The sequence below is a fragment of the Varanus komodoensis genome, unplaced genomic scaffold (assembly GCF_004798865.1).
Source record: "Varanus komodoensis strain SLA01 unplaced genomic scaffold, ASM479886v1 scaffold5, whole genome shotgun sequence".
NCBI classification, from domain to species: Eukaryota; Metazoa; Chordata; class Lepidosauria; order Squamata; family Varanidae; genus Varanus; species Varanus komodoensis.
The window spans coordinates 36576369-36601949 of NW_025336087.1; positions in this window are offsets into that span (position 1 = coordinate 36576369).

Consider the following 25581-nt stretch of genomic DNA (forward strand, 5'->3'; position numbering starts at 1 on the left):
CTCAAGGAAGAGAACTGTGCCTCACCACAAAGGCTTCCTACCTTGCATAATGCCCATCAACTGTATACAGCAAGGGCAAGCCCAGAAGGAACTGTGCCACACCAGTGTTGTGGGCAATGACATGACCCTTCATGCAGTTAATACATGGAGGGGACTTAGGACATGAATCATGGCCACATGTCATTTATGGCACTGTTAAGGTCATTCTGAATGACATGAAGGTCATTTCTGAATGACATGAAGCTTCTTCCCAGATTTAAAACTGTGCTCTAAGGTAGAATGGGCCACTTTATTACAAAACAAGGAGACCATTAAAAGAAACTTCCCTGTATATTTCCTGAGGCTAGTTACTCTCTGAGTGCAGATTTTCCTCCCTACCTCAAGAAAGTTGGGACAATCATCTAATTTTCCATTGACTGGAAACATGCTGTTCCAGCCAGCAAAGAAATGCAAAGATACCATTGAAAAGAAAAAGAAAAAGTGAGTATACGACATATGTTGGAGACATAGAAATATGATTAGATTTCATAACCCTGGAGAAAACAATGTATCCCATTCTTCCTAGAACTCTTTTTAAAGATATCCTGACTAGATGGATATGCAGGGTCTCTGCTGGCTGAATCTTTCTTTGTCTGTATAATAGCCTTAATATGAAATCATTAAATAAGTTTCTCATATGGAAGTGAAAATTTAATTAGGCATTTCTTTAAAGCTGTTAGCTTCAACCATTTTCTTTTACTTTACCTCTTCACAAACCTCTTCATCCAAGTATACGAATATTTCTTTAACAATGTGCTAGGATCCTGCTTTTGCCAGTTGGATGAGTTTGAATGGCGAGCAAAATACTGCTGCTCATGTAGGGTTTCTACTCTGTTATATATGTCTGGTATATACTGATCTCAGTCTGCCTCGAAATTTAGCATCTTCCCATAGCATGCTGGAAAGAACCACTTTTCCATGACCTGTGGTTAAGATCAGCTGATTAGAGTTCCCTTTTATTATTTCCATTTCCTAAAAATGCCATATAACCACCACCAACAAAGCAGCACCAGGTCTGTGTACAATTGCCAAAAAAGGTGTAGACTTACCCAAACTAATAGTAAAAGAGCTACAACTAGAATCTGAAACAATCTGATTCTGCACCCTTGCCCTCCAATGAATTGTCTTTGCTTAGGATTCCAGACATCAGCTGTGTCCTCCTTCATTATAATCTGCAGTGATTCAAACATATCCTTTTTGCATTCCTCATGGCTTTCCATTTTTCTTTTCCAATGGATACTCACCATTTTGTGCTGATGGGGCCATTGAACATATGTGGTTCTCACTGGATTTGTTCCCCTTTTAGATGTACACCTGCATAACTCAAGTATGTTGATACCTCTGTGTTGTTTCTTGGAGGCCTTGTTTTAGTTCCAGTCCTGTCAGCAGTCCATTACCTGAAATTAGAGGGGATTGTATATTTAGTACAATATGCATTTAGTATTTATCTCTGAAACAATTCTTCTTTCAGATTATAATGAGAATCCAAAACCCACTGATATGATCCACCAGATCAGAACATCCACCAAAACATCTGAAAAAGCAGATGTAATTTGCTTTTCCATAGCAATTCATCTGCCCTTGAGTCACTGAAAAAGATGGGTCAAGCATTATCCCTAGTGTGAAAATCACTGGGGAGAGATGGCACATCTTTGCCATAGTGGAGCATTATTTACCACCAAGTATTTTAAACAAGGATGATGACTCATATTGACTAACTTGCAGCTATGGCTTTCAAGTGAAAGATATGCATAGCAACCCCAAAACCACACAAATGCCTTCTTTTTTCCAGGATCACTGCAACAGAATAAAAACAGACTATTTCTTCTTCACTCATCCATGGTCTACTTTTCTTTATCTGAGGTGTCATAAATTTTTTCTGAGCTCTTTTAAATAAGATTGTATTTTTTGGCTTACTGCTTATTTGTATTTTGTAGTTAGCTTCTATACGCCACTTTAAAAGTCCCCCAGGGTGAAATATTATCATTTCTTTGATATATGACTACTCATGGTGAGCAATGCACACTCTGCAGACTAGTCAACCTGCTTTACCCTGCTCAAACTCTGCCTTCACTGCCTGGTTGCTTACCCTTAGGACAATCTGCGCTGGAGAAAAGATGTTCGGGGTGGGCTGATGATAAATATCAGGACTCACATTTCTATTTTCAATTGTCAGTCATGTTTTGCCACTCCTCAAATCTGTCATGTCACAGTGGGCAAGAGAATGACTTGAGTGGTTGGTCAGTTTTCCAGAGCAGCACCATCAGTCACTACTGAAGCTGCTACCATCAAAGTTCAGGACTCAGTGCTTCTTGAATCTGCACAACTTGGTCACAGCCATTCTTTTGTGCAGAAGCAGGAAGATCGGCATGATCAATACATGGACTATAGCTTTTACGTAGATGAAAATGACAAGCAGTATTCCCACATGCTTAGTTATTTGAGCATAAGTGTGCATGGGACCATGAAAATGGGGGCGGGGGGTGTATTTTGACCTCCTTTCCCTTTTTCATCTTGAAAGTCCACTCTCCCCATGGCAGGGTAGTAAAAGAATGTCCCCAGTGGAATCAATGTGTGATCAACAAACCATAAAGTTTGGCTTTAGGTTGTGTCATTTGCCAGGCCAGCAAAAGTCTATGCATTCTGAATGACCAGACATGTTCCATCTCCTCTATACTTACAAGACTGCCAAATATGGCACACAGGGACCCCCAAGAAGTGGGCACCAGTCAACAGTATCCCACAGTTGCTCATCCAGCAGAACAGAACCACTAGTGAAATGGATTTCCCTGCCTCATCCTGCAGTCCCCATCCATTCAACACACAAATCTGCTCTGTGGCACTGGCAGACCCCTAAGGCAGATTTGGGTGCATGCAAGAGGAAGGAGAGGCTGGAGAAGTCCCACTGCATGCACAGAATTCCTGCTAGCATGAGCACAGCTCCAACCTGCCAACCTCCTCAGAAGAGATGTGTGAGAGCTTCTAAATCAGGAAGTGCACCAAACTCTCACAGGCCTGGTTACATTTCAGAACTCCAGTTTTCTATTCTCTGCAAGACATGTAATTCTTAACATAGAGCTGGCAACGGAGCCTAAAAAGAGTGCTTTGAAGCTCTACTCCTAAACAGATTACATGGAATGTGTGCAGGAAAAGATTGTGCCATGCAGACGTACCTCCAAACAGTTCAACACTCTTCCTTGTCACCTGTGTATTTGCCTTGCATCAGAGGAGGGCAAGAATACATGCATGGGGTGGATTCCTTTTTTTTTCTTTCCCCTCAACAGCCCTGGAAGTTAAGTTAGATTGGGAGACACCCTTGTTTTCCCTGAGTGCTCTTGGGCCTTGTCAACAAGAGCACTGCCCAATCTTAACTTCCAGGGCTGTTAAGATGAAAGAAAAAAGATGAATTCATCTTGCATCTTGCGCTCCTCTGATGCAAGGCAAATACATATGCAGTGGACAAGCAGTGCTGAGCTGTTTGGGTGTGCACATATGTTTGTTTATTCAACAGTGTTGAGAAGCACAGGCTCTTTCAATAGATGTGTTGCCCCCTTCTCCTTCCGGCTACCCTCAGTTTTGGATGTCTCTAAAATGAGGGAAGGGAGACAACGAGCTTCTGCCGCAGATGAGCAAGAAGCAGGCTGCAGACAGTGATGGTGCTCTTTGTGCCCCCAGCATGTCAGCCAGCCAGCCAGCCAGCCCTCCCATGCGTCTGTTTTATTTGTTGTTTAGTACGACGTGGTGCCAGCGGTGATTCTGGCAGCTGACTGAGTCAGCATCTGCCACACAAATTACAGAACAGCTAAGAGGGAGAGTAGCTAGGAGTTTGGGTTTTGGCAGCACGAATGTTGCTACCCTTTTACATTCTGCAAGATGCACTGATTTTTCCTTCTCTGTCCTGCTTTTTCAGGAGGTCCTGAGGTCTGGGCAAAGGTATCTTTCAAGGCTCACATGAGAAATGTCCTAATTTGCTCCCCTGGGTCTGTTTTCTATCTTCGGCTAACTCAGCTGACTTCTGGGTTAATTGAGCCCATGCCTTCTTCCAGGGCTGCCTTTGAAAGCACTTCAGAAATTTCAGCTGATCCAGAATGCTGTGGCCAGACTGAGCATGTAACCCTCTTGCTACAACAGCGACTTCCCTGGCCAGCAGTGTGTTTTTAGGCAGAATTCAAAGTGCTAGTTACAACCTGTAAAGTCCAAATGGCTTCTACCACACCAACCTGCATGACCCTTAAATCTGCTGCTTCAAGACCACCACCATCAGAGGTGTGATTGGTGGCAACACAAGTGAGAGCCTTTCTGAAGGCTGCTTCTAAACTGTGACACTTCCTTCCAGAGGACACTAGGTTCACTTCTTTTGTGCCATCCTTTCAATGGGAGACAAAGACTGTGTTATTCCAGAAAGCCCCTGGCCTTCGAGTGGCTGAGGTGCTGTCTGCCCACAATGTTCTAAAGCCAGAGGATCAAGGATGAGAGGAGCAGACGGGACTCGCCGCTTGCTGCCGCAAGTGCCCGTGGGCGCCCCCTTGCTGTGCACCACCTGCTGCCACCTCCCATGCCTGCTTGCAGCTCTCAAACACCCAACATTTACCATCTGTGGCTCTTCTGCTGAGCAAGCCTGGCCATCCCTGATCTAGCTAGTAGTAGTCATAGGTTTGCACACTACTTTTTTTTTTTTTGATTGTATTTTGAGGTATTTTCTTGTTCTAAACTTTTTTGAGACGAATAGGCTACCTTGAGGGCCATTCTTTAATGCAAAGGCAGGGTATGACTGCAATTAAAATATCAAATATTTTGAAGTTATTTTATTGCTCAAATACAGCTTTTTGTTTATTATTTTATGTCTATTTTGTGATTTTAACGTTGAGACCACTTTTACTTGATTTTACTATACTATATATGGGAACCATAAACTTTCAACAGCAGCTTCTAGCTCTGTAAAATTAAATAAAACATTAGCACCTCCATAGCTAAGATATTTTTATGTTAAATATATATTGCTAAATTTATTCATTTGGGTATGCCAATAGCTAGGGCAAGTTTTTGTTACATGTGTATTGCCTGTGAATCTTGAAAAATATTCTGCTTCGTCATTTTGTTTCTTCTTGTTTCTGTGTGTTTTCTCCAGGACAAGCTTCATGCTGTGTTTTTCCACTAGCTAACTGTACAGCCGGGAAGAAGATTCTGGAATGGAAATAGCACTCATTTGGGCAGTGTGCAGAAGAGCACAATTATTGCACATTTTTGCAGAACATGCCTAAATGAATTCATTTCTGCTTTTTTGGCTGCATGGATACTGCCTGTAAGATACATCCGTGAGGCACAGTATCAGCAAGGCAGCGGCAAAACCTGCTTGTACTCCTCTTCCTGCTGCAAAGGTTATGAGAAGACTTTCCAATATCTAGCAGTTATACTACATCTTTTCCCCTCTTTTTGCTCTAAAGAGCTGCAGAATCCAAATTGGACACGTAGCAGGGCTTGAGGATAACGATGGGTAAAGATTCATATCAATTATTCTAGGGTCTGGATCTGGATATCAGGCCCTTTGTCTATTCTAGAGTAAAATTGAAAAAATGTATCCACCTGATATGGATTTAAAGAAATGTGTATTTTGGCCTCGCATGCTTTTATGTGGTTACAGAGCTATAAAACTGTATGCATCAAAAGTCTGTTTTTGAAATACTGTTTTTCCTCCATGGCAGGGTTTTGCATTGAATGAGTACTACAAAGGAATACTTGTGGGGAAATGAGGGTGGGGCTGTGATCAAAAGCAGAGCTCATGATGCTTCAGATGTATAATTTCAACAGCCATATTGAATGGGAAGACAATTCTGTTGGCAATTTGCATATATTCTACTGTGCAACAGGCAGGCAAGCAAGCAAGCACCCTTGCGTTCAGTGCATTCGATGGCCATTGGGAAATTCAGTTTATTTTTAATGTCGCATTTCCCACCTGTATTCTTCCATGAGTCACTCCTACAGAGGAAAAAATGATACTGAAATGGATAGACTACCCATACATTAGGTTAAAGATCGCCTTCTCCCTGTAGCAGTTTCACAACTATACAGTCTGTGTCTTTTGTTTGTTCCCTATACTAATTTTATGACTGACAGTGACAAAAATATAGCTTATTTTTACCTTTTCTGCCCTGTCCTGCTGTCTAGCCTAGAGGATCAAAACACAGGAACAGCTCAGATTTATCACCGATATTTAAACAGGCTGGTAAAATGCCTGTTTAAAAGTGTTCCTGCCATACAAAGAACCCCAATATTGTCTGAGAAGCAAACCTGGTAGTATGAGAATCTAGCATGCTATGAAAAGCCACAAGATGCCATTTATAAATTCCAGAAACAGGGCACAATCCAAATGTAAAATATAGTCCATTTAAAGGGAGGGGGGAAGAATGTGCATACTATTTGAAATGCAAAAAGACATATTCAAGTTATTTCAAAATGGAATCAAACTCCTGTTTATCTCTAGAATCATAAGACTCAAGTAGAAGCAGGAATTAATGTCTGTATCCCATTTTAAACACCCTGATGATGGGAATGATTGGAGGCAAAAAGAGAAGGGAATGGCAGAGGCTGAGGTGGCTAGATGGGGTCACTGGGCCAGCGGGTGTGGGGTTGGGTGATCCCTGGGGGATGATGGAGGACAGGAGAGCCTGGAGGATTGTTGTCCATGGGGTCACGAGGCGTCCGGCACAACTTTGCCACTGAACAACAAATTCCATTTTAAGCAAACGAGTCTCACTTATTCCAGTGGGCCTACTCTAAGTAAGCCTGATATTAGATAGCGCCCTCAGCTGTGGGGGGTCTTGTAAGTGCTTATGGCTGCAGTAGTATACATCGGTGTAGGAATCCTATGGCCTGCCAGATGTTTTGCCCTTCCATCAGCCTTAGCTGGCATAGATGATAGTAGGGGAACATGGGAAGTGTAGGCCAAAAGATATGAAAGGCCACAAGTTGCCCATGTTGTGTGCATATGTCCATAGTATCAAAGTGTAACTGAATTCAAGGGGCTTATTTTTCAGGAGATAGATACTGAATTACGTTCATATAATAAGTTTCTGCTTCCTGTCAATCAGAGATGATGCCATATTACCAGGCTGTTATTCATGAAAATCAGATGTGAATTGCAGCTGAGTGAATAGCCCCATTAAGGAATGATGCAGAAATGCTACACTTTCACACAGAAGCCTCTGACAGGAAGCTAAACATTCCTGAACAGCATCCACAGGACTTGCTAAATAGAGTTAACATCCCGTAAAGAAGAGGATTAGAAGGAAGGGAGGCTTTGAGGCTTCCGCACTGGTACAATGGTAAACACTGGTCCACAAAGGAAATTAAACATTTTTCTTCTCCCAGGCATTTTAGATTTTTATAATTTGCTATTTTTAAACTGTTCTATTCCATAAGAGCCCAGGGAAATTTTAATTATGGGGTGGCATATTAAATAAACAAATAAAAATAATGTTGCACTGGTTCTTTTTAGGCCTCAGGAATTTGAAGTACTTCCATTGCATTGACCAAAGCTGAAATGATTCAGCCTAGGGTGGCCATGCCCCCTTCGGCCTTGCCCTTCTTGTTCTCTATTTTCTTTTTCTTCTCACAGAGGACAAGTGTCTAGTTGAAGGACTGCCAGAGGACTGGCCCCTCTTTGAAGCTCTGTTCTGCCCACTTCTGGTTCACATCGTAAGAACTGTTGCCTGTCCATCTTTCACATTGACTGGCAGGCACAAGGAAACTCCAGTCACATGGTTCCATGTTATGGTGAGGTGAATGGCTGTTTCTCCTAAAATCAGAATCATTAATTCTAGAATTGCAGCTATACATACAAATCAGCATGTGGAAATGATATGCAAAGCCCTTTTTATATGCAAAATTCCCTCAATTTTTGGAGATTCCCAAAGTGACCATCCTATGAGCCAACGTAGGTAATTTCTCTCACAACAGCTTAATGATATGCCGTAGATAAGAGAGAAAGTACAAGAATTCTTGTGCATCCCAGAGTTAATATCATTCTTACTTCACCTGGGAACTTCAGGCTTTCTGGATGGGAATAACATAGAAAGTGACAACACGAGTGTGGTTAGTCACTGGACTGTTTAACAGGCTCCTCACAGCCTGAGGACAAGAAGCAAAAACCATGACATGCTATGGCTCTAACTCCTTAAGATCCTCCATGGAAGTGTCTCCTCCAGAGTAGGTTCAGAAGGTGGTGCTGAGAGATAGATGCTTTTTATGGTTCCCTGCCCACTGCGGAATGCTCTCCCCAGCAAGGCCTGCCTTCTGCCAACATTGTTAACTTTTTGGCACCTGATTAAGGCTTTTCCTTCCCTGACGTGTTGACACCGAATGGGCTCTTTATTGCATCAGTGGAATTGTTTATACTCATTTCTACTTTTAATTGTTTTATAGAATCATGGTATTTTAGTGGATCGGTGTTATAGGTGTTCAGAAGAGTGTATGATTTAATTTTGTTGTAAATCACTTTGCATTTTTAAAAAAACAGGTTAGAAATTTAAATAGTAACAAGTATACACTATCTCAAACTGCATTTTTACCAGTAATGCTAAGAGGAAAACTAAGAGTTGCCACCCTTCCCACTACAAGCTGTCCTTCTTGCTTTAGGTGGAAAGAAAGCAAAAGAGTAAAAACTGAATTACAGGATTCCTGTTGGCCGATTCATTGGGAATTAAGGCTTTTCTAAAATGCTCTGTTAACATTCTTTTCAGATTAACTGATCTACCACATTCTTAGCATATTTCTCAGTGACAGAATATGCTTTGAGAAAGGCAGATCTTACGAGGGTAAAAATCTCCTCCTGCTTGAAGAAATGCAATATTCCCTGTATTTTTCCAACTGTGCATTCTACCATCTCCCTCACTCTAGGTCATGTTTATTTTAACATGGTGTGAAAACACCACCAAACATTCTTTTTGCAAGTGACCATGTTGGGATTTGCATTTCCTGTATCTGTGATTTAAATGAAACATCTACACTAGTTAGGGAATACTTCCATTTTCAAAATAGCTCTCTTTCTTCTCACCCATAGGAGCAACACTCACAAATGAACATTGCAGATTTAAAGAGGTTGTAGGTCTGGCTTTTGATGCAGTGTTTTATGGTCGAGTTCAGGAACAGAGGGGCGGACCATCTGACTCAGCATAAAACAGCTTATTACTTACCTTTGATTCTAAAGACTTTCTGTTCCCTTCCTCCCTTCATTTCATTTTTGAAGAACTGTAGTAAATAGCTCAGTGGAAAAGGACACTGCTCCATTCCCTAGGCCAGTAATGGCAAACCTTTTAGAGACCGAGTGCCCAAACTGCAACCCAAAACCCACTTATTTATTGCAAAGTGCCAACACTGCAATAAAGCCTGAATACTGAGGTTTTAGTTTAGAAAAAACAACTCACAGCCAGTTCAAGCAAATACACACACACACACACACACACACACACACACACACACATATGGCATGGCAGCACACTGACCGTCTATGTGAATCCTCGGATGAGTTGTGGCCAATGAGTTGCGGCTCGTGACATCATCGCCTGGCACCGCTACTCCTTTCCGAGCATGCGCATGGCCCCTATGTGCGCTGTTATCCGATGCTCGGCTGCTGGGGTGATGCTGGGGCAACTTGGCTCATGTGCCAACAGAGAGGGCTCTGCATGCCCGCTGCAGCACACGTGCCATTGGTTCGCCACCACTGACCCAGGCTCTCTAGGATGGACTGGGAATGGCTATCATGTGAGTTGCAAAAGGTGCATATACATCTATTGCTCAAGAAGCAGCGGACATGCTGGCTGCAAGATATTACCAGCAACGGTGATTAGCATTTGAAAATTGATTTTAAAAAATACATTAAAACCATGGTGTATGCACACAGTGAAAAACACAGACACGTACCCTTCCTTAATTCGATGTTATGCAGGTATATGGATTTGTGCTTGGGTACTTGGATATCTTGGATATACCCAAGCACAAAATATTACACAATCACCTTCCTTCAGAGTCAGTTCTGCAAATGCCCTCATGGATTTTTCCATTCAAAAAGAAGCTTTAAAGAATTGCACTAAAGCAGTCCTAATTCAAGAAAGGTTGGTACCACAACATGGGTGTTACACAGCAGGCCTGGAAGTCAGTCGTTTGTTGCCTTGGGCAACAACTTAGTGCTGTGTTCTTGCATTGGAAGAGGGAAGTATCAGACTTGCACCACATTTAAAAACAAAACAAAGGAGTTTTGCAATGGCCACATTGTGTTGCTGACTATTTCACAGTTTATAAAACAACAACGACCTTCTACTGAATGGCTACAACAGGGAAAGCACAGTCTTGATTAAAAATAGCACATTAAAGGAAAATGACAAAAATAAACTCCACTAGGGCACAAGTATTACGAGGGAGGAGTGTATTGTTGTGCAGTAACAGATGGTGATGATGTTGATAAATATGATTCATGCTTTTATTTTTATTATTTACTTTATTTACTTTATTAAAGACTTTTCTAACCTGTCCACAACAAACCTCTTGGGACGGCTTACAAAAAATGAGTAGAATAAAACAAACACCATAGTATCTGACAGCTGATATACTAAAATCCCGGTTAAAATCAATTAAACATTAAAATAGCAGGAAAATAAAAAGGGTTTTGCCTGACACTAAAAAGAATATAACATCAGTGCCAGGCTTATGCTTGTATTCGTATTCCATGATTCTTCCTTGGAACTCAAGGCAGCATGCATGAATTCCTGTTTCCCATTTAAGCACTGACCAGCTCTAGAATTGTTTTCTTCCACAGAGTAGCTCAAGTTGTGCTCAGATCATGTCCAGGACTCCAGAAACTACAGAAATTACCAGTGAATGCTTCAATACTCCTTCACACATGCACAGTGTACTGTTATTGCATGATAAGCAGTGGCCATGCTGACTGGAAGACTTGCAACAATGGGGATCAGCATCTGAGAATAGACTGCTTATGAGGTTTCATATTTGGAGACTGCCAAAGTCAAATGCACAAAAGTCTCCAATGTGAATTTACATTTCTTACTGGATGTCAACAATAGAAAATTTGCTGAATTTGAAATATTTGCAATGCTAAAAGAGAGCATCCTCTTTGTTTATACAAGGGACAGCATCCCTATTCTTGCTTGAGGCTAACCACTTTAACCATGATACCACACTGACAGTAAAAAGAAAAACAAATGGCATACTGTGATGGGTGTTTTAAGAAGCTTACTAATGTCATGAGGCTGACCATTTTTTAAGCATAATGATTCCATTTTGAAGACCTCAAATGCAACATTCCAATGGTGGCCAGGGCTGGAGGCATAATGGCAGAACCAAAATATCAAAAACACTAGCTCATTTTGTATGAACGTTCTTGCTGCCTGTAATTGAACCGTAGGAACAGCATTCCAGTCCTTTGGAACGGGAGAATGCTGCCCCAAAGTAAAAAACAAAACAACTATCCAATGGAGGAAAAGAGGGAAGTGAGACAGTGGGAATTCCAGAAAACTGGATGGGTATCCCAGGCAAACCAGATGTGGCACCCAGGCTTGATGTTCTGCACTTACATAGGCTGGAATTCAAAGGTATGCTACTGTAGGTATGCCCAACGAGTTGGACATGTCCATGAAGGGCAAACCTACATGCTAAATGACAAGCAGGTTTAGAAAATCCTCCACTTTCATAAGGCATTGTGGGGTGCACTCTTCAAGAAATGGTAGCTGGAAGCCTTCTTGGGTGTGTGGAATGGGCTGCCCACCTTGTGTGGCCTTGTGTGGATAATGTCTTCATTGGTTTGTTGGAATCACCAGGAGTGCTTCTAAATGGAGGGATATCTGCCAAAAGGCACTGTGAGCCTTCCTGTCTTTCCCTCCTTTATAGATGTGTATGTGTGTGGAAAAGGAAAAAAAGCACAAAGTACAAGCAGGCAGAACAAAAGGTGGTTACGTGTGGAAGAACAGGACATCGGGACCTCCTATAATATTCTGTGGAAACAGTGTAGCAATAGCACAATAAACCACTCTCAATGGCACTGGACTTTGTTATATCTAGGTGGGATCTGTGAGAAAGACAATAATGGCTTTGTCTAGCTTCCTGACTACTGTTTCCTCTAAGCCAGAGGTGGGTGGAAGGCAGAGCTCCAGACATTTGGGGCTTCAACTCCCAGTGTTCCTGGCCACTGGCCATGCTGCTAGGGGCTTCTAAGAGTTGAAATCGCAAATATCTGGATCTCTACCTTCTATCCACCCCTGCAGCACCCATCCCACAACAAATCCAAGCTACAGGATTCCATATTCAGTAGGCCTGGAGAGCTGAAATTAAATAGTAGAAGCGTAGAGTAATTCATTTTTTAAAGGCTACACATCAGCTTTGGGAAAAGTCTTATCCTGTGTTCAGTCCTTCCATTTTAAAGGCCATGCTCACATTCTTTGCACGGTGTGCTGAATATCTTGACAGGCAAGAGGAAGAGGGAAATACAGTGGATATAATAAAGAGAGATTATACTGATATGGGAAAGATTGTGCTGTACTTGATTTGTTTATATTGGCTACTGTTGAACAGAATATTCCAGTAGCAAAGACAAAGGTTAAGTTCAAGTGGCAATCATCGGTCAAGGTAAACTCATGGTAGCATGACCAAAAGCCATCTGCTTTAAGCCGTTGATCAGAGAGCATGTCTCATGATTACACGTGCCATGATATTTTGTGGAGGCAATTAATCAAATCTGCAAAACAGCATTACGTTTTCTGATATCCTATAAAGCCATTGTTCCCATGGACATTTCCCCTGTTCGGTGACTTATTAAAAGTGCCACAGAGCCTTGAACAAAGAGTATGACCCCCTGCTGAAAGAGTGTCTCTCCAAATTGCAATTGTGCATGAAGACCTTGGGGATTAAAGCTTAATCATTTTTGTATGCTTATTAAATGCACATTTACTTCTCAGATAATGTGCACTCTGTGCATCTTCTCTGAAGGCTGTCCATGTGGATTAGGAAAAAATGAACTTTGTGCTTTATTCAAGTTAGTATTTTGTAGTTAGGAAAGTGCAGTCCTTTCTTTTGGAGGCAGATCCAAATAGAAAGAGGTGCCACCCAGCCCATATTCTGAAACCAGAACATGAACAGTGCACCCTCAGTGATTGCTATGTTCAATGTTACTAAAGGGGAGGAGCATGTTTCCTTGAAGGTCATCCACACGGACACATTTTTTCAGCTCAGAGGTTAGTTCTTGTTCTTGGTCCATGTCTTCATAGGGCCCTGGTAGCACACATATTACAATGAGCATCTCATGGGAAGGGTCACACATCACATTCTATCACAGTGGTTTTCCACCCCCGATCCGTGGAGCAGTGCTGGTCTGTGGAAGATTGCCTTCTGGGCCATGGGGGGCCTGCATCCCACTTGCTGCAGACTGAGCTGAACTCCACCACCTCTTCCTCAGTTGACCTCATATTTGCAGGGGGGCAGGATGCCGGTGCCACTGGGGGTGGGGCAAGGAGAGGAAAGATGACTTGGTGGGAGCCGGCTGGGAGCCAGGCTGTGCCTATTTCAGTATTTTGTTCTTTTGTTGCCTTTTTTGTCGCTTGGTTTTGGGTGGTTTCTGATTTTTTTTTTTTTTTCGGTATTCTGCTTGGAAACTAAGAATTCTGTACTTTGTGTATGGTGCTTTTTGTTTCTGCCTCAGCAGTCCCCAAAATAGTTTTCTTGTTTTCAGCATCCCCAGCTGTGGAAAGGTTGAAAACACTGTTCTATCAGACATGAGGCTTATTTTCAGTGTCATTTGAATGATGGATGTGATTAGGTGAAGATCATCAGCATCTACTGTACGTTGCTTGTGAATGTCTGGAGAGAAATAACTTTTCTTCCTTCTCCACAATGCTGGTGGAATTTGGTTGATTTTTAAAATTTTAATTTTACCTCTTGTAAATGAAATGCTGGTATAATTTCTGAATATTTTGAAAGGGTTAAAAAAATGTTGGTTGGTTGTGCCCCTATTCCACAATCCCACAACATCCAAGAAACTTGGACAAGGTGAGGAAGTTTTTGAAAGCCTATGCTAGTGTTCCAGAGAACATTTTAGCACTGGTCTATGTTGTTTGGTCTGCACACTGCTGCAAGCTACTTCTATTTCAGACCAAAGTTCATCTAATAAACATCTCTCTTTCCACGAGTAGATCTCTAAACTTTTGGTTTGGTATTTTACTTCTTATCTTTGAAAATTCTTTTGCCGTGGCATATTCCCTTACATCTGTGATAAGCACATACCTTGCCAGATATACTTCAAAATAAGAACGGGAGTAAGATCATCTCCTTCATAACTATCATAACTAATAACTATCCCTTTCTCTATTTTTGTGCAGGGAGTTACATTGAATCTGAGCTTTTAAAATATCAGCATTAATCTTATTTTTCCCTGAAATTAAACAGTATCTAGATATTGTTCCTGAAACTAAACTGAAATAGAACCAAAAAGAACTTCAGGTTTCTTGTTCAAAGAACAAACAACTTATGTGTACTACTTTCTCCAGAACTAGTGCAAGGAATATTGTGGGACCCAAACTTAAACTATGCTCCGAGTAGATCTAATGAAACCAAAGAGATTTAATTTAGTTTTGACTTACTAGAGTCCCCTTGATTTCAGCAATCTACCCTAAGCACAACTAAGTCTTGATTCATACCAGAATGAGCACATTAAATAAAACCCATATCTGAGAGAGTTTTCGAGTTTTAGGTTTCTATAAGGCTCTTTACTCTTCCTTCTCTAAAAGTTGACTCGGGAAGAATTGGACCCTTTGTGGCAAGTCTTTGGTCAACATACTATATGGAAAATAATTTGAATGCTTTTTCACTTATTACACATGTTTATGACTGTACAATTAAAATTAATCTGTACCAATAAAATAAACATTTATTTCTTAAACACTTTAATTTTTATTCCATAAATTAGATCATTTGAATCATTATAAACAATGTGCCTTATATTTGCATTCTGTCATGTGAATCAGAACTATGGTTGGATGGATCTGTCAATCTTGCCAAGATTGTCAGATTTAATGAGGCCAAGTTCATTCTGTCCTATTTTCAGACAAGTTTGTGGCATGCATTTTTCATAATTTATGCACTTCTGTGCACATATTTTAAATGTCTGTGTTTTTGGTTGCATTTACCCATTTTTAAAAAGGTTTATGCACGATTAGAAATGTATGCATTTTAAGTCCTGTATTTTTCAAATGTGCTCAGGTTGTTTAATGCATGCTTTTGTATTCCAATACACATCAGAAGATCTGGGAAGTATGAATCAGGAAAATGTGTTAAAAAAACACAACACATTTGATTGAGCAAATTTCCCACACATCCCCAGCCAGAACTGAACAGGTCAATTATGTGCATCACACTGTTTACTGAACTAGTTACTGAAATGAACCAAACCTGCATTGAGCAAGGAGATGGACTGATGGCCTTAATGGCTCCTTCCAAATCTACTGCTTTATTATTTTAACCCAGACCTTATTCAGTCATAGCTGAACGTGAACTGGAATTGACCCCACACGTCATTGTTTGATGTCCTTATTTTATGTGTAGGGAGCGTTACATCATCAGCATTGGCACTGGTTACAGGTCTTGAGTGGTTGGGTGACCTGCTGCCTATGATCTGTACTTCACAGGCCTGCCCAATGACTCTCCTTGCCTCTGGGCACATTCCACACCTGACTCTGCTCTGCTCTGCTCATTCCCTCAGGGCAGACTAGCAGGTAGCAATAGAATGGAGAAACAGGAGCAGTCCAAGAAGCTTTAGGGGTGGGCAAAGGATGCCTTCTGGGGCTGTGCCCTTAGCTGGCACCCAGCAATGCCAACCCAAGATACCTGTCCTAATCAGTATTGAGAAAGGACGTACAGGTATTGGTGGCAATGCTAAAATGCAGCTGGAGCAGAGATGGAGTGGAAAGAAGCTCTGCTCATCGAGATGTGTTTATGGCACAATCCTGTGCTGGAGCATGCTAAGAGTTAGGACCTTTTTCTCTCTCAATATGCATAGGATTCCACCTTCACTTAGGAAAAAAAATGCCTGCGTTTCAGTTACATATTCCCAAATCAACACAAACTTGCAATCCAAACCTATAAACATTTATTAAGAAGTTGCATTGAATTAAGTAGAGCTTCTTTTCTGGAAAGTGTAATTATGATTACATTGCTAGTCCTGTTGCTACAGGGAGGATGCAAATATAAACCCTGCGGTTTCATTACCATAGAGAATAATTCCCTGAAGTGCTGTGTCTAAAAATGTTCCGACCAATAGATACGGGACTACTGGCCAGCTGTATAGAAATTCAGCCAGCCCTTTTGTACCCCTGGACAGTTTAGCAGCTTATAACAACAATGGATTTCAGTTTAGAAAAGGAAATTCATTCTCTGTCATATCCCAGGGGAAAGATGAGAGAGATAATGAACCTCATGTGATAGGATTGGTAATGCCACTTAGCATGCTTGTGAAAAGCAATCAGCGACCAAACCACAGGAGACCAGAAATATGGCCTATCTTGTTCCTTTGAATCTACACAGACAACTATTGCCAGATAATTTATAGCTGAGTTCATGAACAAAATGCAAGAATCAAATATAAGGGCCATCACGGCTGACGTATAAGGGAAATGGATGTACTAGCTGGGTCAAAGGACACTGCAGCTGGTTTCCCATAGTGCTGGAACTTGAGCTCAACCCATTAAACTAAATGGTTATTTCTTCACACAGCACATAGATGGACTGAAGTATTCACATCTGCAACACACACAGATGCCCACCAATTTGGATGGTATTAGAAGGTGGTCACCATGTTTGTGGAAGATAAGGCTGTCGGTGTGACTAGTCCTGATGGTCATAGTCAAGTATCAGTGGCAGTGGGCATCCTCTGAGGGTGCCCTCCTGATCATGCTCTGCCTACTGGCCACAGGGTGAACAAAATGCTGGGTGGGACAGACTTGGTCTGATCTAGCAGGCCTCTCTTTATATTTGTATTGTATTTCAGTAATTCTTAACCTCAGTTTCTATTAAAAGGGCTATTCAAAGCGGCATATGAAAAATAAGCTGCCATCAGTTCCCCTCAGGTTGCCCCAGTGGCCAAGGCTTTGACAAAGGCAGTGGGTGTGGGGTGGGAAAAAGTGATGGACCAACAGTGCGCTTCCCCGCAGCAAATGAATACAATATACAAAATGATTAAGTACTATAGTGATGTGCCATCCTAGGGCAAAGGGTCATTCTCATGACAAAGGTTAGATTATAGATAGAACAAACATCCTGACCAGGTGCTGGTATTGAGCGTCAGTAGCACTTCACATTACATTAGGCCTTTTAACTTGACGCCCTAGGCATGTTCCCAGCTCACACATAAGTGGTTGTTCAGAGCTGAAACTGCAGGTCTGGTCTTGTCAGCTACGGGATGCTTCTTGGGACATCCTCCGATTCCTAGTGGCATTAGGTGGAGGGAAAGGCACAGCGTCTATCCAAGCTTCTAGGACAGGTCATTTAAATGAGAGATAATTTGAGGAAGTGTTTTATAAATGATGAAACTATCTTGTCTGCATACGAGAGAATGTAACTTTAAGTGCATGACATAAATTATATGTGTGGTATGAAAAAGGGACCTGGTTGGTGGTAGTTATGGCATTCCTTTACCTTTTTGGTATTATTTCAGACTGAAATGCATATTTTTAAAAGTGTGCCTGGGAACATACCAGAGGCTGCATATTATCACTTTAGCAAGCTCTGTGACCTCAAGTAAAGAGACGAGGAGTGTTGCTTTCCTCTTGTTAAATGCAAGCTAAAAATTGCTAATTGTAATTTGACCAAGGCAGCTCTGATCTCTGTTTAAGATGTGCCTAGCAACAAGAGAAGTTTAGTGCTACCAGTGAAATTCCACTCATGCTTACACTTAATATAGAAGGCAAGGACAATAATAGAAAATAAAAAAGGAATTCTATACCAAGATGCTTCTTCTTAAGGACTCTCTTATGGATCATTAACTGGATAAAGAGCAAAAAGCAGAAAGTAAGAATACATATAAATTCTCCCAATGGAGAGATCTAGACAAGGGGATCCCACAGGGTACTCTATTAAGAAGACCAAAATTTTTCAACCTATTCCAAAATTATCTGAAGTTCGGAATGAGCACTGAAGTGGCCAAGTTTGATGATGGCACAAAACTGTTTAAAAACAAAAGGGATTGTGAGGAACTTCAAAAGCATCTCTCCAAACGAAGCGCAGCAGCATCAAAATGGCAAATGTGCTTCCAGGTAAGCAAGTGTAAAGCAGTGCATACAGAGAATGCAAAATATTCCAACTGATGGGATCAGAACTAGTGCTGACTAACCTAGAAAGGGATCTTGGGCTGTGGTAGACAGCTCAATGAAAATGTCGACCCAGTGTGCAGCGGCTGTGCAAAAAGCAAACTTCATGTTAGAAAGAATGGAAAATAAAATGCCCAACGTCCTTCTGCCTTACACTACTCCATGGCGCAAGTGCACTTAAGTATTGTGCTTAGATCTGGTGACTGCAACACAGGGAGTTGGAGCAACTTCCCTATAAGGAAAGATAGCAGCAACTGGGATTGCTTAACTTAGAAAAAAGAGGAGTAAAGGGAGAAAGGATAGCAGTGCACAGAATTATGCATAGTGTAGCAACAGTGAAGAGGGAAACCTGCATCCCAGCATCTGCTTCAGGTGATAGAAGCTGGCAGGTAGAAGAGGTTTTTCAGTCTTTCAATATGTAAATTTTGACATATCCATCTTACTTTGAATAATTATTTCCTAGAAGGTGAAAGAAGGGATTATCAAATCAGAGCAGTCACACACCATAGTAAAATATTTCAATGTATCATGTTCATTTATTAATGTGGAACAATCAATAGCTCTATGCAGTTAATTTGATTTATTTCAATAACATCATGGCAAAAGAGAGAAAGCCTTCACTTTTGCTATACTCCTTAAACTGCACTTTAATAGGCACTTAGCCAGGAGTAAGCTCGAATGAACTCAGTGAGAGTTACTTCCAAATAGACATGAACAGGACTATGCTGTTGGGACATGCTGGGGAGCTGAAATCCTAGGATTGCTAAGGATTGCACCTTTAATATCTTCAGCAACATGCAAGAGCTAATGCAAACCTTTGAAAAGTAGTGTGTTTGAGGTGATGCCAGGTAATATAAAGTCCTGCTCTGTTGTGTTTGATTTTTGACAGTTATATCATTTTACATGTACAATTCATTACTTGCACTCACTAGATGGGAAGAAATATATATACATATGCACTTAGGGTTCAATCCTGCGCATCTTTAGATGGAAAAAAGTACTGCAGCTTCAGCATGCCTAGGACAGCATGGCTTGCTGAGGAACACTGGTTGGTGAAGGCCTTTTTCGGTCTAAACATGCATATGGTTGTTCCTTTAACCTGTTTGATCCCTGCTAGAAGCCACTGAGATGGTGCCCAGATATCATCACTTAAAGGTCCCCTGTGGCACTTTTTTTGGTATTGGGAATGTTGGAGCCTAGGAGACACAGGAAGCTGTGTGGCCCAGGATGCCATGGCTAAAATCTGCCACCTTCAGAGAATTTTAAACTGGATACCTCTGTTTGCTATGTTTCACTTTTCTGGTGATGTTGTGGCACAATAGCTACACATTAAAGTTCCTTTCTCTATTCTGTCACTCAAATTATTGGATTTACCCTGATGTCAGCCAGTTGTTTCAGGATTGCAGCCCTGGTTTGTTTTTATAATCCAAGTGCACACAGATGGATCTGAATAAGACCAATTCCGGTTATTTCTTGCAGCCCTGTGGGCTTAGCTAAAGTCAAGTTTACAGATTTACATAATTAAAAGAGCAACTGGAAGTGCTCAAAGGACATATGGTAGAAGTACATTGATAGTGCAACGTCTGGGAGTCCATGGGATTTCCCAGAGTCCAAACACCAAGCTTTTCCAGCCTTGCTGCTTGGACTCTGAAGGCCAAGCCCCCACCCCCCACTGCCCCTTCACTGCTAGCATAGAACTGCCAGCTGCCCACTCCTGAGTTCACAAGTGGGCCTTGGGGTGAGGAAAAGAGGCAAACAGGAGACAGAGGGAATGGAGAATGCCACAGCTACAGGGCTGTGCAGTTTCCAGTTGGCACCTTCATTCCCACTCCCCCACCTCCACTCTAGCACTAAATCTTGGCGGTCAACACCAGACCTTGCACTGGATGCTCATCAGGATCCCAATCCAAAGGTGACTTTGCCGCCAGATACATGTTGATGCAATTCCTTTGATCTTAACTGTAGTATTGTTTATCTGTTGCAGCCAATTGAAGAGAAGCGAGGGCATCATGCATCTGTGCTAAATGGCAAGTCATCATGTGAACAGCCAATAGCATTGATTGTTTTCATGCGTTCACTCTCTAGATTCACTTGTACTGCAGTTCCTATCAGCCCTAGCCAGGATAGTCCATGGTCTAGGATGATGGGACCTGTTGACCAACAGGTTCTGGAGAGCCACAAGTTGCCCAGCCCAGTATAGGACAAATGACCTGGATTGTTTTTTGGTAAGGATATTTGCTTTGGAATAATGTATAGCAGCCAAAACTGAGGATCAGCAGCCATTTCTTTGTTGCATTTGGAATGGGGTATTTTATAAAATAAAAATCAAATAGGCATATATTCATTGAAATAGAAGACCCTTGGTGAAAATAAAGAACCTAGTTTAAACAGAGGGACTCAAAAAGAGACACACTCCGGATGCAGTTCAACAATACTTTGTCAGTGTCAATCTGTGCCGTAGACTTTTTTATTTATAATTGACACTGATTTTCCACAGTGGAATTCCCTGCTAAATTAATTTAAAACGATAGGATTTCCCATTCCCCACCTAAGGATTTCCTGATTATCTGACAATTCTATTGTAGCCATAAAAGCAGGAATAGGGGTGGCCACACTGATGACATGATTCTGGGATAACTTTCCTAAATTAGATGTCATGTGTTTTGCCAGCAGGGTAAACAGCTCTCATATATCTTTGCCCCAGCAGTACTACTCTGGGGTAAAGAAATTTTGGCTGAATTATATGGACTCTGCTTTGCACAGGTGGGACATTAGTGACATACCATTCAAGGCTATCTTTTCCACTGTGAATGAATTACCAGACATTAATGACAGTCAGCTGTCTTCCTAAGAAACCAAAAAGAAACAAAGAAAAAGAACAAAGCCTTCTTTCAGGTATCTTCTCCAAGGGAAGTCCAGAACAAGACAGCAAGTAAGATAGCCTTCTTGGTGGTGTCCCCTCCAGTGAGTTCTCCAGTAATCTCCCCAACAAAGCTTGCCTGGCACCAACATTGCTAACTTTTCAGCACCAGGTTAAGACCTCCTGGTCTCAAGTATTTGGCAGTCTATGAGGTTTTAATCAGGCTTTTTCTTATTGTTTACAACTTTTTTTTAGGTACAAGGTTCTCTTTTTGTATGTTGTATATTGTATGTCTGTATGTACATGGCTTTTATGTGTATTTTAAAGGTTTTGATCTTTATAAACCACCTAATGAACTCTGGCCATTCTAGAACTATAAAAAATAAATGAATGAAACATAGAGCCATATATACCATATATATATGAATAAACACCCTTTTAAAGGAACAGAGCCATGATGACCAAATTCAGCAAGTACAGATCTGCATGTCAACAAAACCCAAACTCATGGAGGTTCTCCAAATTCTACTTGAAAGTATATTGTGTCTGTATCAGATTGTAAGCTTTGGGTTTTGTTTTGTTTTGTTTTGTTTTTTTGCATGTAAACTTGTGCACACTTTGGGTTTTGTTCCCAAATAAATCTTAACAATTGTACATATTTTAAATGTACACATTTTCTTCCATTAATTAAAGTGTGGTTACATACATTTTTCAAAAGTATGCATTAATTTCATATGCATTTTTCAAACACTTCAAAATCATTAACTCAGAAATGTGCAGACTTTGACCACAGATAACATCCAGGTCTATCTTTGTTTTGAAGAGGTGCAGTCTGGGCAAATTCTAATAGGAAGTGAACTTAAACTAATTTCTTACACATATTTATCAACTAGTGAATTTTTTTCTTGATCTGGAATGGTGGGAGAAACAATGACTTTCAGACTGTTTCACAATGACTGTTTCTCATGGATTTGTTTATGTTTTCAGGGGTTCTGGAAGACCAGAACTATTGACCAAAATGGTCAGCCTGTTAATTTGAAAAAGCAAAATAAGAACATGGCAAATTTCTCCATTTCATGAATGCACTATTTTGCCTCTATATGTGGCTTTCCTCATTACACTTCACTATGATGTAACATATTGTTTAGAGCTGTGGGCTGAAGACAAGACAATTAACAGGCAAAGGGCTGTTTAAAATTGATCAAAAGACCTGGAGAAATCTGGCATGCCACATCCCATTATAAGGCAAATCCAGACAATATGTCACCATGGAAACTAAAGAGTCAATTGCTTCTTGGTAAAGTAACTTGTTTTTGTTTTTGTTTTTTTTTTTGACCAGGGCGAATGTTCTGAAACCTTCTCCCATTCAGTGAAGAGAAATTGCAGGTTAAAGCAGTTACTGGGTTAAATCAACATAATAACACTCAAGGGTTGAGTATGGTGGGTTCAGCTGAGTGTGGGTTATCATGTTGTCTGAATCTAGCCCATTTAACAACCCATAGTGAAGCACCCAAAATTCACAACCCAACAACAAATTATGTGCTTTTTTATGCATTGTAATGACTTGTTAGAACAGCTGGGTTCAAACAACACAATGACCTATGTTTCAACAACAACCCATCTTCAACTCTTGTGTGTGCATTATGTTGTCTGAACCCAGTCACTGCGAAAGATCCCTGGAACTGATGTTGAGTTCTGCTGACTCCTTATTTTGAGGAAGAGAAGTGCATGGCTTGCACATAGAATGTCCCAGGCTAATTCCCTGATATCCCCAGTGGAAGGATTGGGTAGAGAGTGAGGGGGGAAAGGGTGAAAGTTGCCACTGTTCAAGTAGTCCAGTATGTCTCAGCCTGATACCCTTCCAGTGTCTTCATATGCAGCTAGATGAGTCATCAGGCTGGGAAAGTTTGGGTAATCCTAACTAGATGGTTAACCCAACTAGGCATAAAACAGCTTCTTGTATTTCTAAACATGGCTCAAATTCTATGGTATCACACATTCACAGAAAGGTAGTTCCAGCTTATAGAACAAATCCATTGCATCACCACCATGCTACAACATTTCATGTGCATTTTTTTTCTTCTATGAAAGAAAGAAAACACTACATGCGCACAGACAGATTCACTTGTTCACCCAGAGATTTTACAAGCAGAAATGACAAAGGAAAGCCCTGACAGACCTCTGGATAGAACAAACCCATCATAGAAATTTATCTGTTACAGGTTTTGCTCTTTCACATACAGAATAAGATTGAGTGCCAGGAAAATGTGTGTTATTTTTCAATTCTCCTGTCTGCATGCTAGCATTTTAATGTCTTTTATATCGTGCTTCTAAAGGGAGGGAGGAATGAAAGGGAGGAAAAAGCAAAGTTATCTGGATTGACATACACTGTCTGCATTCCAGAACTGAAGGAGAAACACACTGAGTAGCTAAGCCCCTAGGGGTCAGTATAACAATACTGACTTTACAGCATTTGTAATCTATGATTAGGTCATTTTGGGAATCTTACAAATCAGCTCCAGTAACAAAAACCAACCAAACTGCCTTTTGCAAAGAGGCCTTCAAGCTACAGGTGCTTTTTGAATGGGCAAAGATTAAATTGTGACACTTAAGCAATGCAACTGAGAGGCTTCTGGGGTTAAAATGAAGCCTTCAGGGTTAGTGAGGCCTCAGAAATAAACCTTGACTCTTCTTGGTCCAGGGTTATGCCTAAGGGCAAATCAAAACAAACAATGCATTTAGGAGCAATGTTGTGTGGCAGGTCTGGAGGCAAAAAAGAGGGGGAAAGAGAGAGAAAAATTAACAAGAAAGCAGAACTGACTGCCAGGTGTCAGTAACCCAATGAGAGAAATGCCTTGCTCTTGAACCAACATGCAGCAGGGTCTCCACTAAGAAAGAATAAGAGAATTGCTGCTCCAGCTGCATTCCAGGCTTTTGCTTTGCTTTGCGGCAGTAGTTGCTTTTTCCTGTTGTTTCATTCCCCAACTGTAGAAATGTGTCACCATTCTCAGGGAGATGGGAGAATTCCTGAGGAACTGATTCCCATGTTCTTTCTAGAAAAGAAAATGGACGCAGTGCTGTGAAAGCAAAGAGTTAATAGTAGTGCGCGCGCTCTCGCTCTCTCTGTCACACACACAGTGCCACTACTATTGCTACTACAAGTCAGGGACTTTGAAATCAGCCTGCGTGAACCCTTGTTAAAAGAGTAAACACTTCTGATAAAACCCAGATACTGAGACTGTTCTAATCGTCAGTGACATGGTAAGCCTGCACCAAGGGTCTACTACTGCAAAGTGCAAGACAGAGCTCATTTGCATGGATGCTTCTTTGTACCAGAATTCCCCTGCACAGTGACGCTTAAATATTTGGAAGGAATGGTTATAGCTTAGTCTCCTCATTCACGCAGAAAAATAGCTGCTACAGGAGAGGCTATAATCTAGTTTCCCCCTTAATGCTAGTTGTGGGAATGTTGTTGTTTAGAGAAGCATCTCAATAAGAACTTTATTTAGGGAATAATTTAATGCAGAGGAGGGTGAGGAGGCTTTCCTTGTGGGTCAAGCAGGGCCTGTTCAACCTGCATGTCAAATGCCCCACAATATTCCCTTGTCCCCAAAAGAGCCCTCCTCAAAGCTTCCTAGGGCAGAAGGTGAGTACTCCAAGCCCCGTATCTCTGATAATATAGCATCATTAAGTCCATCAATTTCTACTTACAGATGAAATATAATCACAGTTCTATGAATATGGGACATAATTCTAGCTCCTTCTAGGAAGGAGCGGATGCTCTGCCAAAGAGTGCTTGATGGTACCTTTAATGCTGCCTTCCCTTTCTCCCACCACAGCCAAATTTGGTGGACCCTGGACAGGAGACAAGGTAGTTGATAGAGATAGGTGTTTTGTGCGATCTGTTCTTGCTGGCTTGAGGTGCATACAAAATATCATACACACAATAGACCAGAGGTGATAACAGTGATGCTCATGCATCCAAAATTCATTTTATGCCATGTCCATAATAATTCATCTGATTCATCCTTGTTTGTCAATTTAGTCAATAATCCTACTCCCAATTATCACATACCCTAAAGAGCTCATAAAATACTCCCACCATTGTATTACTACCACAATCAACAAATGCAGGACCACTATTATGAAATTATTTGTGAAAAATCTAATCACCTAGAAAATCCTTCTGCATGAAATGATTGTGATTAAATGTATTTACTACCCAGAATCCATCACAGATAGTTATAATGTGGTCAGTGCAGTTCTGCTCAATCTCAGGAAGAAACCACATTCATATTTCACAAATGGACTTGTTCTGTACAG